At 42.8% G+C, this 15,321-nt stretch overlaps 1 protein-coding gene across 1 annotated transcript in view; it reads left to right on the top strand.

Moving 5' to 3' along the window:
* LOC126413037 (A disintegrin and metalloproteinase with thrombospondin motifs 7-like) overlaps nt 1–15,321 on the top strand; it is a 427,824-nt gene that overhangs the window by 22,635 nt on the left and 389,868 nt on the right. The window lies entirely within an intron of this gene.

The following is a 15,321-nucleotide window of genomic DNA, read 5'->3' as shown; positions in this document are numbered from 1 at the left end:
ATTGATGAACTAAGTGAGAATGACGCTTTTTCAGTTGAAAATCTTGAGAACGTAACAACAGTAGACTTGGAGACACCTGCAAATTTCAGTTATTTGTTTCATTCTATCGTCGTAGAAAAAATTAATTCGCTCAAAGGTCCAGCAGTAGAAGCTTTTAAACAGAAATTTAAAAGTGGATGTGAAACAAATGGCAGATTTCATACTACGTGTAAAATCACCAAGGTTGTGGAAGAGGAAGCAGACGTTGGTGAAATTGTAAATGTGTCTGTCACTGATGTTCCTTTGATGAAATAAGCAAGACTATGACATGTGAAGTTGAATGGTCCTTCCCCCAGTATCGTGTACTGTTTCGAGACAACAGACATCGGTTTGTGATCGAAAGCTTGGAGAAACTTTACGTGGTTTACTGCAATAGAGAGTTCTTTCAATCCAACGCTGTGTCAGCATGATTGGTGAGTGGTTTTTTAAAGTAAGCATTTAAAGTTTGCTAATATTTTTAAAAAAATCGGCATTCCACATGGTGTTTTCCAGCAGAATACCGTTCGCTCACATACCGCTGTTGTAACGCAACATGCACAACAGAGTCTCGACATGTTGCTTCGGCCTGCTCTATCACCAAATATGTCCCTAATCGAGCAGGTATTGGACATCATCGGACGACAACTCCAACGTCGTCCACAAACAGCATTAACCGTCCTTGTATGCACTGATCAAGTGCGACAGGCATGAAACTCCATCCTATAAACTGACAACAGGCATCAATGCAATACAATGCATGCACGTTTTCATTCAACATTCTGACGGATACACTTGATATTGATGTATACCCTTTCACATTTCCAATAGCTTATTTCGCGCTAACATTAACTCGTGATCTTGCAACATTAATCACTTAAAATGCATTCCCGAAATTTCATTATCTACATTAATTATTTTTTAGTGTTGCGACTTTTTTTCCCGTCAGTGTATAGTATGGTTCAAATGGCTCTGAGCACTATGGGACTTAACTGCTCAGGTCATCAGTCCCATAGAACTTAGAACTACTTAAACCTAACTAACCTAAGAACATCATACACATCCATTCCCGAGGCAGGATTCGAAGCTGCGACCTTAGCGGTCGCGCGGCTCCAGACTGTAGCGCCTAGAACCGCTCGGCCACTCCGGCCGGCAGTGTATAGTATAAATGGTGCATTATATGCTGATTTCCTTTCATAATGTTCTATCGATGTTACTACAAGATGTTTCACTGCATGACAGAATGGCGATGTACTTCCAGCTTGATGGATTTCCGGCACATAGCTCGCGTGCGGTTGAAGCGGTGTTGTTGTTGTTGTTGTTGTTGTTGTGTTCTTCAGTCCTGAGACTGGTTTGATGCAGCTCTCCATGCTACTATATCCTGTGCAAGCTGCTTCATCTTCCAGTACGTACTGCAGCCTACATCATTCTGAATCTGCTTAGTGTATTCATCTCTTGGTCTCCCTCTACGATTTTTACCCTCCACGCTGCCCTCCAATACTAAATTGGTGATCCTTTGACGCCTCAGAACATGTCCTACCAACCAATCCCTTCTTCTAGTCAAGTTGAAGCGGTATTGAATAGCATATTTAATGACAGGTGGATTGGTGGTCGAAGCACCGTACCATGGCCCGCACGTTCACCGGATCTGATGTCCCCGGATTTCTTTCTGTGGGGAAAGTTGAAGGATATTTGCTATCGTGATCTACCGACAACGCCTGACAACATACGTCAGCTCATTGTCAATGCATGTGCGAACATTACGAAAGGCGAACTACTCGCTGTTGAGAGGAATGTCGTTACAGGTATTGCCAAATGTATCGAGATTGACGGACATCATTTTGAGCATTTATTGCATTAATATGGTATTTACAGGTAATCACGCTGTAACAGCATGCGTTCTCAGAAATGATAAGTTCACAAAGGTACATATATCACATTGGAACAACCGAAATAAAATGTTCAAACGTACCTAGGTTCTGTATTTTAATTTAAAAAACCTACCTGTTACCAACTGTTCGTCTAAAATTGTGAGCCATATGTTTGTGACTATTACAGCGCCATCTATCACAAAGCGAAAAAATCTGGTCCAACTAAAACATTCATATTTCTTTACGTACTACACGAATATGTAATAAAAAATGGGGTTCCTATTTAAAAAAACGCGGTTGATATCCGTTTGACTTATGGCAGCGCCATCTAGCGGGCCAACCATAGCGCCATCCTGTTTCCCCCTTCAAGCGAGACAAGCTTCGTTCTTTGTAGTTTTTTCGTTTGACGCTTATTTCGTGAGATATTTGGCCCGGTCACTATCAGTGGGCCACCCTGTATATGAAATTACTACATTTTCATTATTTCATAATTTATTGTTTATAAGATGTAGCTTATCCATTAGTTATATTTGGTTCCCCTATTCTGACAAATCTAGGAATGGTCAGTGTGGACTGAAATCGATAGTCTAACATAGTTTTCTAATTCTAGGAGAAATATATTGTTCTGCCAGGTTTCTAAAAATTTCTAGGTGAGTCTCTATGACAGAACTTGGACATAAATGTCACAGAAACTTTCTCTACTCAATCTTACAACTCAAAAAACTATGGATTCGACACTAGCATTGGCGGTTTTCGATTAATTTTATGTCATCTCCGCAATTCTACCATCTCATTCCTGGGTATATCTTTCACATCAGAATTTGAAAGTTGTGTGCATGTTACTGCTAATTCCCGGTAGTAATCATAAAAGGGAGGGTGGCCAAGGTCGCTTAAAACGAAATATCAGCTTTTCCTCTAACAAATTTATTTTGTCGTGAAGGCATAGTAAAAGGACTATTGGAATACGTTAGTCAAACTAAGTGGACAACCACTTGATCTGAGAGTCAAACGTAGACCCCTAAAAAACAATAAACATTCCTTCACTGGAGAAAAATTACCGTGTTGATTGTGCAGATAAGCAACCCTCATCGTCATAGCTCTGAACGAACACAAAAGGAATTTCCTTGCAGGTTAGTGACGTTGTATGACAAGTAATCTAGAATATACTCAAGCCAATTCATGATCAAATTAACTCACAACGGCGCGGCTAGAAATGTATTGCGAATACATAGAAAGAAGGATCCTTTATTGTATGATTATATGATAGCGGAACAAACACTGGTAGCAGTTACTTCTGTAAAATATCTGGGAGTATGCGTGCGGAACGATTTGAAGTGGAATGATCATATAAAATTAATTGTTGGTAAGGCGGGTACCAGGTTGAGATTCATTGGGAGAGTGCTTAGAAAATGTAGTCCATCAACAAAGGAGGTGGCTTACAAAACTCTCGTTCGACCTATACTTGAGTATTGCTCATCAGTGTGGGATCCGTACCAGATCGGTTTGACGGAGGAGATAGAGAAGATCCAAAGAAGAGCGGCGCGTTTCGTCACAGGGTTATTTGGTAACCGTGATAGCGTTACGGAGATGTTAAATAAACTCAAGTGGCAGACTCTGCAAGAGAGGCGCTCTGCATCGCGGTGTAGATTGCTCGCCAGGTTTCGAGAGGGTGCGTTTCTGGATGAGGTATCGAATATATTGCTTCCCCCTACTTATACCTCCCGAGGAGATCACGAATGTAAAATTAGAGAGATTAGAGCGCGCACGGAGGCTTTCAGACAGTCGTTCTTCCCGCGAACCATACGCGACTGGAACAGGAAAGGGAGGTAATGACAGTGGCACGTAAAATGCCCTCCGCCACACACCTTTGGGTGGCTTGCGGAGTATAAATGTAGATGTAGATGTAGATGAATCTTCAAACGCCAGCATCTAGTGTCGTTACCTTCAACTGCATCCGCTAACTCCATTAATTATGATACACTCTAGACGTATGTGCAGAAACCCAGCAAACAATCTTCTGCTGAACGACCAACGTTATGAATGAAGTGTTAGGCAGTGTTGAGGCACTTTGATGTATATAAGCAGACTGAATCAGCGAATGAACATTCGTATCAAGGCTGGGATTCGAACCTGGGTCTCGTGTCACTCGGCAGATGCATCAACCACTAGACCGCCCTGGCACAGTGGCTTTGCACAACGGACTAGTCTATCACCCCTCCCTCCACAAATTCCTATTCATGCCTCAGCCCACTCTGTACTCCCCCTAAACTTGAACACCATAGAAACTGGGGATCCTTCTTGAAACCCAGGCATAAAAGCCTTAATTAAAATTAAAGCACCTGTTTAGGAGAAATACTAAGTCGACTGAGGCGTGAATCGGAATTTGTATTGAAGAGCGGGGCGTGCTATGGTAGCCCATGTAGTTGTGCAAAGCCACTGTCCCAGGCTGGCGTATTGGTTAGCGCGTCTGCCTAATGAGCAGGAAACCCCTGTTCGAATAGCAGCCTTGGTACAAATTTTCATATATATGCGTCATATACGTTAGAGACCTGAAAAGGCCTCTAGAAGCATATAGTTTCACCTTTTTACATATGTAGTTACTCATTGATGTACCAAATTTGCTATAAATGTTCAAGGCGTCCAGAAAAAAAAAACCACAAACACACACTCACATTGCTAATGACCAAGTTAATCTCGGCTGTAGTGTTTGCCTCTGCTCTAGATGAAATTCAACAACGAATGGAAGTAGTTAATACAGCCAAATGGTTAACAGACATGCGATCCCAATATAATAAGAGTAAAATAGTGGGGTAATGAAAGTACCGAAAAGAAGATAGAATATACGTTAACAATGAATTCAAAGTATTACGTAAAGAGATTTTGTATTTAGGAGAGTTGAAAACGGCTACTGGGTAGATAAAGAGATAAACAAAAGAGTAGTAGTGCCCTGTATCGTTTTGATCAGCTACACACGGTTTTCAAAACTTAAACTTCCCGTGTGCCTTTGTGTATAACCAGGTTTGACGTAATGGCAGGAATACATGGATTCTTAATGCGTAAATGACTTGAGGACTGAGGGTTACCATGTGATCAATTGATTCATATTGAGAGTTTCTGGGAGAGACAGGAAGACTAAATCTTCACCGCAATGAAAATGAAATGGATGTGGGTCGAATATGTTGGTACACAGACAAAGAAAGTTCACTGCTGCATTCAAGGAGATATTACAAAACAAAACGTGGACCTAATAGAATGTGGCAGATGCCATTAAAAATATGCAGGAGCAACGTGGATGCGTTTAGTTGAATAACGTAATCAACTGAATAAAATAGAGGGTAGTCTTATCTGTCACTGGTTGTTGAATGCGTTTCGAGAAAAAGGGAAACGAAAATAATAATGAAGAAATCTTTCGTGCACAATAGATACGCCTAATATAGCACGTGAAACAACATTAGGAACTAATAACAAGCCAAAGTCGCCACTCGGTTCCCAACTCCAAAAAAACAAAGCTTTGACGGGATAAGACGGTTTCTGTTACTGTTGTCATATACTGCCAACAATACATTTTGATTAACTTTGGGTAAGCGCTGTTTACATCTTATACTACTATTATTTGCACTAAAACGGCTAGGGCACATATTATTCCTGGATGGGGAAAATGAACTCCGATGAAGCAAGGTAACTGATACACAACGTCTCAACCATGTTAAATGCCCGTAGACCAGCTCGCGAATGTGGAAGGAGAAGCCTTTGTCATCCATAACTCTTGAGTGCCAACGACGAAGTGCATACTTAAGTGCTATCGCCTCCTGACCACCTCCCACCAATCAGGATCCAGTGTAGCATTCCACGGTACTTAATTAAGTCTATACTGTCATTTTATATTAACTGAAAAAGTAATTGCCAAATGTATTGTCGCAGTGGTAACACCGGTTCAAGTCAGATCACCGAAGTTAAGAGCTGTCGGGCTTGGCCAGCACGGTCTGCCGTGTGCTGTTGGCAAGCAGGGTACACTCAGCTCTTGTGAGTGAAACTGAAGAGCCACTTAAATGAAAAGTAGCGTCTCCAGTCACGAAAACTAACAACGGCCGGGAGAGCGGTGTGTTGTTCACATGCCCCTCCATATCTGTACCCACTGACGCCTATCGGCTGAGAATGACACAGCAGTCGGTTGGTGTTGTTAGGCCTTCCAAGATCTGTTCAGTTGGAGTTCCAGAGAAAAGGTAATTAGTACTTCAAGATGAAGTGGTGGGAGACCCACTCTCTTTGCTTATTTGTCTTTAAGTGACGAAGTGGGTTTAATATTAAATGGGACTACAAAATGTAAACGCAGGGTTGTGATTCGTTGGCTCACTTCCTGGTGGACTCCGGAATTTTAGTAGGCACACGAAGACACCCAAACCGTTGTGATCCAACACTAGCGAGACAGGCACGTTCCCAGTGCAAACTCTCTCGGGGCCTATTTCACCTGTCCATTGACAAAAGTTTTTCAAACAAATTTTTGAAATCCTCTTAGCCGGCCGAAGTGGCCGTGCGGTTCTAGGCGCTGCAGTCTGGAACCGCGAGACCGCTACGGTCGCAGGTTCGAATCCTGCCTCGGGCATGGATGTGTGTGATGTCCTTAGGTTAGTTAGGTTTAACTAGTTCTAAGTTCTAGGGGACTAATGACCTCAGCAGTTGAGTCCCATAGTGCTCAGCGCCATTTGAACCATTTTTTTTTTTTTTTTTTTTTTGAAATACTCATCCAGCTTGCTGATACATTCTGCCTTTGTATCTGCCTTCACCACGTCTTTGAGTGTAACCACAATACCTGACATTAAATTTGTTGTTCCCTGAGATATCTGTTCTGTTTAATTATTCATGAGATCAGAGTTTAACGTAGCAGCTGTCAGACATGTACACGACAGTGGGGTCTATGAGACGAAGCGTGGCCACGAAGTTTTAATTATCATCTCGAAAAAATCAAGTTGCGGACACGGAAATTGGTGACCATGTTTGTGTTCCTCTAAATATTCACCGTTCAGTGCGACACATTTTCCAATGATGGATGACTTGGTGGAGAACTTTGTTGTAGATGTGTACATTTTCGCTGTTCACGGAACATTCCACCTTGAAAACCACCTTGTCGTCATTCTTAAAACGCCTGTCTCGCATTGTTTATTTCATTGGAGCAAAGAGGAACAAGTCGAAGCTGGTGTCTGGAGAATACGGCAAGATTAGCCCAAACAAGCAGCATGTGTGGCTCTGTCGTGTGCAAAAAGCGCTGGGGCGTTATCATGGAGCAAAAACAACGTCTTGGACAGCGTACTGTGATACTTCATCTTGACAAGTTGTGGTAGTAATTTCCTGTTACGATTTGCACCTTATGAACATACATGACGCTGTTGCATTAATTTGACCACCGCCTATACAAGACGTTAACGTACAATAACCACCCACAGACGCCAGGTGCCAGCACTACCAGTGGAGGGTATATAAAGCGTGTCGGGCGGGACGTGGGAGCAATGCAGTCATTATCATTTATCTGACGTACAAACGGGTATGATCATTGGCTTTCCTGCCAAGGGTGCAAGCATTTCCGAAACGGCAAAGTTAGTAAACTGTTAGCGTACTGCCGTGGTCAAAGTATACTGTGCATATCAAAATAGACTTTCAAAACCGACGTCCAGATATCTGCGGTGGATCACGAACCACAGAGATAACAGGGATAAACAACGGCTGCGGAGATATGCACCGACAAGTGTTGAGCAGCTGACCGCCCAGATGAACCAAGGAGCTACCGAAAGTGTGTCCTCGACGCCCGTTCAGCAAACGTGTGCAGCAAGGGCTTGTTTTGTGCACCCATGCTGACTGCTGTTCACAGGTGATTAAGGTTAGAATTTACACTCTAATACCGCAACTGGAAGTCCAATGAGTTGTGATAGGTGACCTTTTCAGATCAGGCATGTTTTATGCTCCACCGGCGTGATACGTCATGAAACAAACACCCTGCAACAATCGTTAGAAGGATACAAGCCGGAGGAGGGAAGGCTATAGTCTGAGGAATGTTTCTATGATATTCCCTGGGTGATCTCGTCATTTTGGAAGGTACAATGGATCAAAACAAGAACGCATCTACCCTTGGGGACCATGTCTACCCCTCCAGCAGTTTGTTTTCCCTCGGCGCGATGGTCTCTATCGTCAACTCAATTAAACGTGCCGCACAGCTCGCGGTGTACGAGCGTTGTTCGAAGAGCACCAGGACGAGTTTATCGTACTTACCTGTCCACCAAACTCCCCAGATTAAAACCCAATCGAGAATCTGAGACCATCTTGATCCGGCTGCTCGTGCCATGGATCCTTAACCGAGGAATTTTGCGCAACTGATCGCGGCACTCATGTCGGCGTGGTTCCGAATCTTTGTCGGTACCTTCCAGAGCCTCAGTGGTTCTCTTCTTGCTCATCTCGCTGCGGTCCGCGCTGCAAAATGTGATTATTGAGGATTCTGACACGTGGTCACATTAGTGCAAGTGGGCAATATAATTTGTCAGCCCCTAAAAACAGAATCACTTTGCCCGATGATGGTTTACTTTTCGCTATTTTTGGTGAACACATGTGTTGTCACGGCTTGCTTCGTTCCTTTGTCTCGGTGATAACCCAGTAGTGATGAGTAGCTAGCTAGAGAAACCACATGGGCTGGCCTGCCACAGCTGCAACATTTAAATCACTGCTTAGGTTCTACGCCCTATCTGAATATGTATAAGCAGTCGCGGAATCAAGCGGTTGGAACCGTTTGCCACGTCCAGTATGTCGTGTTGAATGATGAAAATTGATCCACGACTGATTTTCACTTTTTTGATTTTGATACGTCGGTCTTTGAGCCCCAGATCTTCCACTTCTCTCGCGATTACTGGTTCTTCAGAGATGGGTTGTGACTTTCTTCGTCATTATGAAGTGCTCGCCTACTGTGGAGCTGGAAACTCCTACTATTTTGTCAGGGCGCAGATCGAGGACCTGGCTGGCGCCATCAAACACAATAAAACCGTATTGAAGATTATTCTATTTATTGCTCAGAATAAAGATCGTTACCGTGTCTTCTGTGACGGCTAGTGGCTACGCAATCCCGAGAGGAATTCAATGAATCCAACAGCAGACTCCAGGCTGCCGAGGATGTTGCATTAGCTCTGTGTAGAAGTCGATGACATTCTGACTCGATAGTTTACCGGCCGCTGGCATCGTTGGCACGCTCTATCGTTAGCTCTGCTTGGAGATGATCACTACCCGCGTTGTACCATCAGGTGGACCGCGATGTCGGATGCCGTGTTATGCCGAATGCTGAACCTGGCCCACCGATATGGTAGTTCGTCAGACTCGTGCGGCGCTGGGGTTTTAGGGAACCTTCTGTCCTGGATCTAACCCCTGTTGGTAGACTCCTGGACTGCCCATCAGTACTGATTGCTGTTTCAACCCTGTCCACGGACCGCTCATCTTCTAATAAGACAATAATTGTAAGACCAACACTAGTGCAGTCTCACATACAAGATGTCACAATACCATAACCAGAGAATCGTTTCTGAATGACATGAACGCCATCTATCCTACTGATCGAGTGCTCTAAGCTATTTGGAATGAAGTTTTTTTGTTGTCGAGGAGAGACTCTGCTCCAAGACGTCATTCGTAATGACCGAGTCGGTTCTGTTCCTCGCACATCGCAAGCGGTCTTCAGTTCCGTTACATTTGGTTAACTAATTTGTTGCAGTTTTTTTGCCGTTTATTCAAACCCCTGCTAGACGATGTTGCATCGTACCTAGTGCCTCTTACATAACGTTACGAAGGTAGTACGGTCTGCACTTTTCTAACGCTTTTCTGTTGAGCTCTCTCGCAGTCTTGCTCAAGGCTGTCGAGGTTGCTGTCTTCCAGACCGAGTAACGGTGTTGAAGTGTTTTTGCTTCCCGGTTGGCGCTTGTTGATACTTGCCCGTGACTGAGTGACGACGTCTGTTCTAACTTAGAAATTTTACTCTCCCGTTGCCTACCAATTTGTTGCGTAACAGTTATTTACATCGGAGGTTCGAGTCCTCCCTTGGGCGTGGGTGTTTGTTGACCTTAGAGTAAGTTAGATTAAGTACTGTGTTAGCCTAGGAAGGGATGACCTCAGCAGTTTGGTCGCATAGAACTTACCACGAATTTCCATTTACAATTATTTAGACTCGTTTAATCACATTGGATGCCATCTAATTATTGTCTCATATAATGATGTGTTGTTGTCGACCACTTCCACCCTCTTAGTATCGAACGTTGCAGCATTTTTCTCCTTCAGTTGCTGTAAGCAGTTAACCACTCATATACACTTATGGACGGGCTATTATGCCTTTGGAATTTTCCGGTTTACCAGGAGACGTAGCTTCAAACAAACAAGCAAAAAATAATTACGAAACTTTATTTCTTTGAGGTGATAATTAAAACTTTATTGCTATTCCTTGTATACAAAAAAATAACTAAAGCTCCATGAGTGCCCCTATTTTAACCCCTCCAGCCGAGTGAGTAAATTTTTTTAGCAATATGTATACAAATAAGAATACTTCAATGTACCATTTGCGCACACCCACCCATCCACACACACACACACACACACACACACACACACACACACACACACACACACACACATACACACACACTCTTGTTCCGTCAACGGAAACATCTGGCAGTGAATTTCGTGAAATGTTCGGCTTGTAAGGGACTGAGTCCATGAGACAATCGCTCAAGATGTGACTTTTATTTTCTTGCCTGCGGTCCATTAACGAAATATTCAGGTTGACAAATGAAATAATTTGAAATCACAATCTATGTATTGTTCTAAAAATCAGCATTACACCTTTCTAACTTTTCCTAGGTGAGAGTAGAGAAGCTAACTATCACCGGGAAGGCAATGAATCTGTGTGGTAGTCTTATTCCCGTTTCAAGTAAAATTGCGGATGATTTATTCTACTAGGCGAAACCCAGTTTCTCCCATAATTCTCATTCAGTACAGTTTAGTGCTCCGTTTCTAGTCAGTTCCTCGTGCATTACAGTTATGACTCCGACATTTTACCCGCACTATTATCTCACACAGCTTCGTGTATCATCCTGTATGGCTGTTATCTCACTGGACAGAACTGCATTGACTTCTTCACTGAACTCTCATCAAGGGATATTTCAGTTAAACCGGGACTGTGGTTAGCATTATGAAGAAATATTTATATTCTTATGAACATGATCTCGAAAGAAAGCTAGAACACTAACGGATACATCTAACATAATAAAACAATATGTAAGTCATAATAACGGTTTTCCTTGGAATAATACTGAAAACGCTAAGAGAACGCGAAACTCGAAGATTTCTTTCTTCGCGCTGATATTATTGTACTTACTTAGAAAAAGGTCAAAATGTGTCTTTCTGAAACGTTCCAAAGTATTAATAAATATCAGCTAGCAGTGTTTTTTTGGGCTCTGAGCACTATGGGACTTAACATCTGTGGTCATCAGTCCACTAGAACTTAGAACAACTTAAACCTAACTAACCTAAGGACATGACACACATCCATGCCCGAGGCAGGATTCGAACCTGCGACCGTAGCAGTCGCGCGGTTCCGGACTGAGCGCCTAGAACCGCTAGACCACCGCGGCCGGCGCAGTGTTTTGTTTTTTTAACTACTACACAGCTAGCCATTAAAATTGCCACTCCAAGGTACCAAATAACGAAATTTTAGTTGAAGTGTGAATACAGTATATTATAAGGGACGATCTAAAAGTTTCCCTTTGAGGGTGTTGCTGCAACTTAGTCGGAGTACGAATCCGATGCGGGTATATAAGAATCGACATGTAGACAAGGTATCGGTGTGGCATTTGTATCCTTACGATGTGCATTGCGGAGACGTGAAATATAGCGTCGTTATTACCAAACGCGTACAAACAGAACCAACGTGCTGTTATTGTTTTCCTGGTTGTAAAAGGACAGCCGGCCGAAGTGGCCGTGCGGTTAAAGGCGCTGCAGTCTGGAACCGCAAGACCGCTACGGTCGCAGGTTCGAATCCTGCCTCGGGCATGGGTGTTTGTGATGTCCTTAGGTTAGTTAGGTTTAACTAGTTCTAAGTTCTAGGGGACTAATGACCTCAGCAGTTGAGTCCCATAGTGCTCAGAGCCATTTGAACCATTTTTGTAAAAGGACAAACACTGGGAGGCATCTGTCGGGGAATGAAGAATGTATATGGGGCAGCACGTTTGTCGGAAACCTCCGTTGTGAAATGGTGCGCCAAGTTCTGGATGCTACTCCTTGATGATGACGGACGTCCCTAAAACGCAAATGTAACGCCGAAATTAAGCCGGCTGAAGTGGGAGACACGCGAGCGCCCGCCCTATAGTCCTGATCTCTCTCCATGCGATTATCACTTCTTCGGTCCCTTAAAAAAGGGCCTGGAAGGGTCGACGATTCCTGGCGGACGAGGATGTGCAGCAGACAGTTACAGACTTCTTGACGCAGCAGTACACGGTGTTTTATTAAACAGGTATCTTCAATCCAGTGCTTCGGCGGGATGATTGCCTCAGTGCTCACGGTGATTTTACTTGACTGACATACCGATTCTGGATTGTACGAGCTTCGAACGGGAACTTTTTGATCGCACCTTACACTAGGAATACATGATTAAATTTGTAGGTGATTTAAGGGTATACAGAGTGAGAAAATTAGTACACATAGCTGCCACGTCTTGCATCAATAATGTCTCTAATCTGGCTGGACATCAGTTCGAACCGTGGTGGGATGACAGATACGGGAACGTCATTCCGTACTACCTCGTCCTGTGCCAGAGTTTATCAGTACCCACGAGCTGGCGAGTTGTGGCGTACCAGTGACTCGATAGCTCATGACCAGATGTTATTAATTGGTGAGAGATCCGTAAAACGTACTGGAGAGGGAAACAGCCTAACAACTTCTGTGGTGAGTTAGGCCAGGTCAGCACGGACAACATGAAATATTACGTTATCAGTTTGAAGGATGACATCACAGAGACTTCGAAAATATGGCACAGCCACTGTCGTTAAAATGAGAGAATTGTAACGCCTTCTCTCCAAATTATCGGCTATACGAACCGGAGGTGATAGTGTCGTTTACTCAGTCTCACCCCATACTGTGTTGGACCCTATGACGATTACAGTTAGACAACGTTTGTTCTCCTCTGGGCCTCCGCGCAAGAATACGTCCATTGCGATCACCACTGTCGGCTCGGCTCTCATTGATACCGTGACAGTCCATGGTGCTCCAAACATCGACACACTATTCGCGGTGGACACTGATTTTTCTACAAACGAACCCACTGTTTGACTTCACCCACGTGGCGTACATGTACAATCGTCCAAGACTGAGTGAAGAATATGTATGTTCTCTCTAGTGCTAGTCATGTGGTGCTGCCTTTGACACCCTGCATAGCCTTGAGTATGGACCTCCTGAACCCAGCGAGTCCATATGCTCCTGACAGTCGTGGGCCTCAACCAACGCGAGCAGCACTGTCACATAACGATGAACTGCAGTCTCGATTAACTAAATTTCTACCGCTGCAGAATTCCGAAATGTTCTACGAATATTTGACAAACGATCTTCAGCTACGATTTCTGAACGAGAAACTTGCTCTGCAATTTTTCCCCTTGTACAGACTGTAAGTGACACCATTCTAATCTGTCTTTTTCCGAGCGCTGAAATGAAAATCGTTTAGATATCAAAGCGTCCGTATTTAAAATGGTTCAAATGGCTCTGAGCACTATGGGACTCAACTGCTGAGGTCATTAGTCCCCTAGAACTTAGAACTAGTTAAACCTAACTAACCTAAGGACATCACAAACATCCATGCCCGAGGCAGGATTCGAACCTGCGACCGTAGCGGTCTTGCGGTTCCAGACTGCAGCGCCTTTAACCGCACGGCCACCTCGGCCGGCGTCCGTATTTACAGAACGTTGTTGACTTCACTACAATCTTCTTTGTGCGGTTGCGCTGGATTGCTAATCTGTCTCTGTATATAAAAGTCAGTGTCCCGATTGACTGAATCACTCGCTGACTCATCATCACCCAGCACAAACCACTAATAGCGGAAACTTCAAATTTGCGGAGGGTGTCACTGTAGACGTCGTTTAGAAAGGGATTTTTCGAAATTCCATCCTTAAGGGGGTGAAAGGGTTTTTGAAAGCATGTTGCTATTAATACAATTTTGAAGCGAGAGCTACGAAAATTGGTGCTGTATATGGTTTTTCGGTCAGAAATAAAGAAATACTTGTTTAACCTTTTTAGAAATTTAACCCTTATGGGAGTAAAATAGTTGCTGATTTTTAAAAAAAGAACAAATCATTATTAATGAACTAATAAACCGTTTTCAAACCTATATCTATGAAGAAAGGTATTTGACTTTTTGGTTAGAAATGAAAAAAATACGTGTTTCAGTGTTTTTTTTGGAAATTCAACCCCACAGAGGGTGAAATAGAGGGCGAAAAAGTTTTTTGAAAATATCACGTTATATTAATGCTACATGTATGAAAATTTGCAAATGACCTCTAAATAAATGTGTTAGAGGATGAAAGTTTGTCTGGAGATATCACTACAAGAACGCAGAACATATGATTAACAAAAGCCTTAGGCTACAGTCATAAGAATCACTTTTTGATAAGAAGTAGATTCGGCAAAGATGGTGCTTCCACGGTCTTAATTGGTGTGCAGAGCTTAGAAGATGTTGCAGTTTGTGAAAAAACTAAAAATTCAATTAAAGAAAAACAAAAAAATCTGTACCCATACAGCAGACACTGAGGTAGTATACATATCAAAGCCACCGTCCTGACTAACTGGCTGACTCATCATCGTCCAGCCAAAACCGCTAAGGCCAGAAACTTCAAATTTTGAAAGGTTATTGGTCTTATACTATAGCCGACGCTTAAGAAGGTATTTTTCGAAATTCCACGGCTGAAGTGGTGAAATAAAGGATGAAAGTTTTTTTTGAAAATACGTCGCAATTAAGGCAATTTTGAAGACGTACGAAAAATGGTGTTTGGGTTCTCAGTCAGAAATAAAAAAACATTTGTTTCAGCATTTTTGGAAATTTAACCCGTATTGGGGTGAAATAGTGAAACTTTTTTTTCAAGTAAATCATTATTAAAGAATTGCGAAAGTATTTTTAAAGCTAGGTCTATGAAACATGGTATTTAACTTCTCGGTTATAAATTAAAAAATATGTGTTGCAATTCTTTTGGTCAAGGTGAAATAGGGGATGAAATGTTTTGTGACAATAATTCAATAAAAGCTAAACCTATGAAAAATTGAATTTGTCATCTCGGTTATAAAAAAAAAAAACCCTGTTTCACTGTTTTTGGACGTTCGACTGCTATGGGGTGAAATAGAGGAAGAAACTTTTTGTGGAAATACGTCATTATGCAAGCAT

Source organism: Schistocerca serialis, chromosome 7 (assembly GCF_023864345.2).
Source record: "Schistocerca serialis cubense isolate TAMUIC-IGC-003099 chromosome 7, iqSchSeri2.2, whole genome shotgun sequence".
NCBI classification, from domain to species: Eukaryota; Metazoa; Arthropoda; class Insecta; order Orthoptera; family Acrididae; genus Schistocerca; species Schistocerca serialis.
This window is presented reverse-complemented; position numbering and strand designations above follow the sequence as displayed.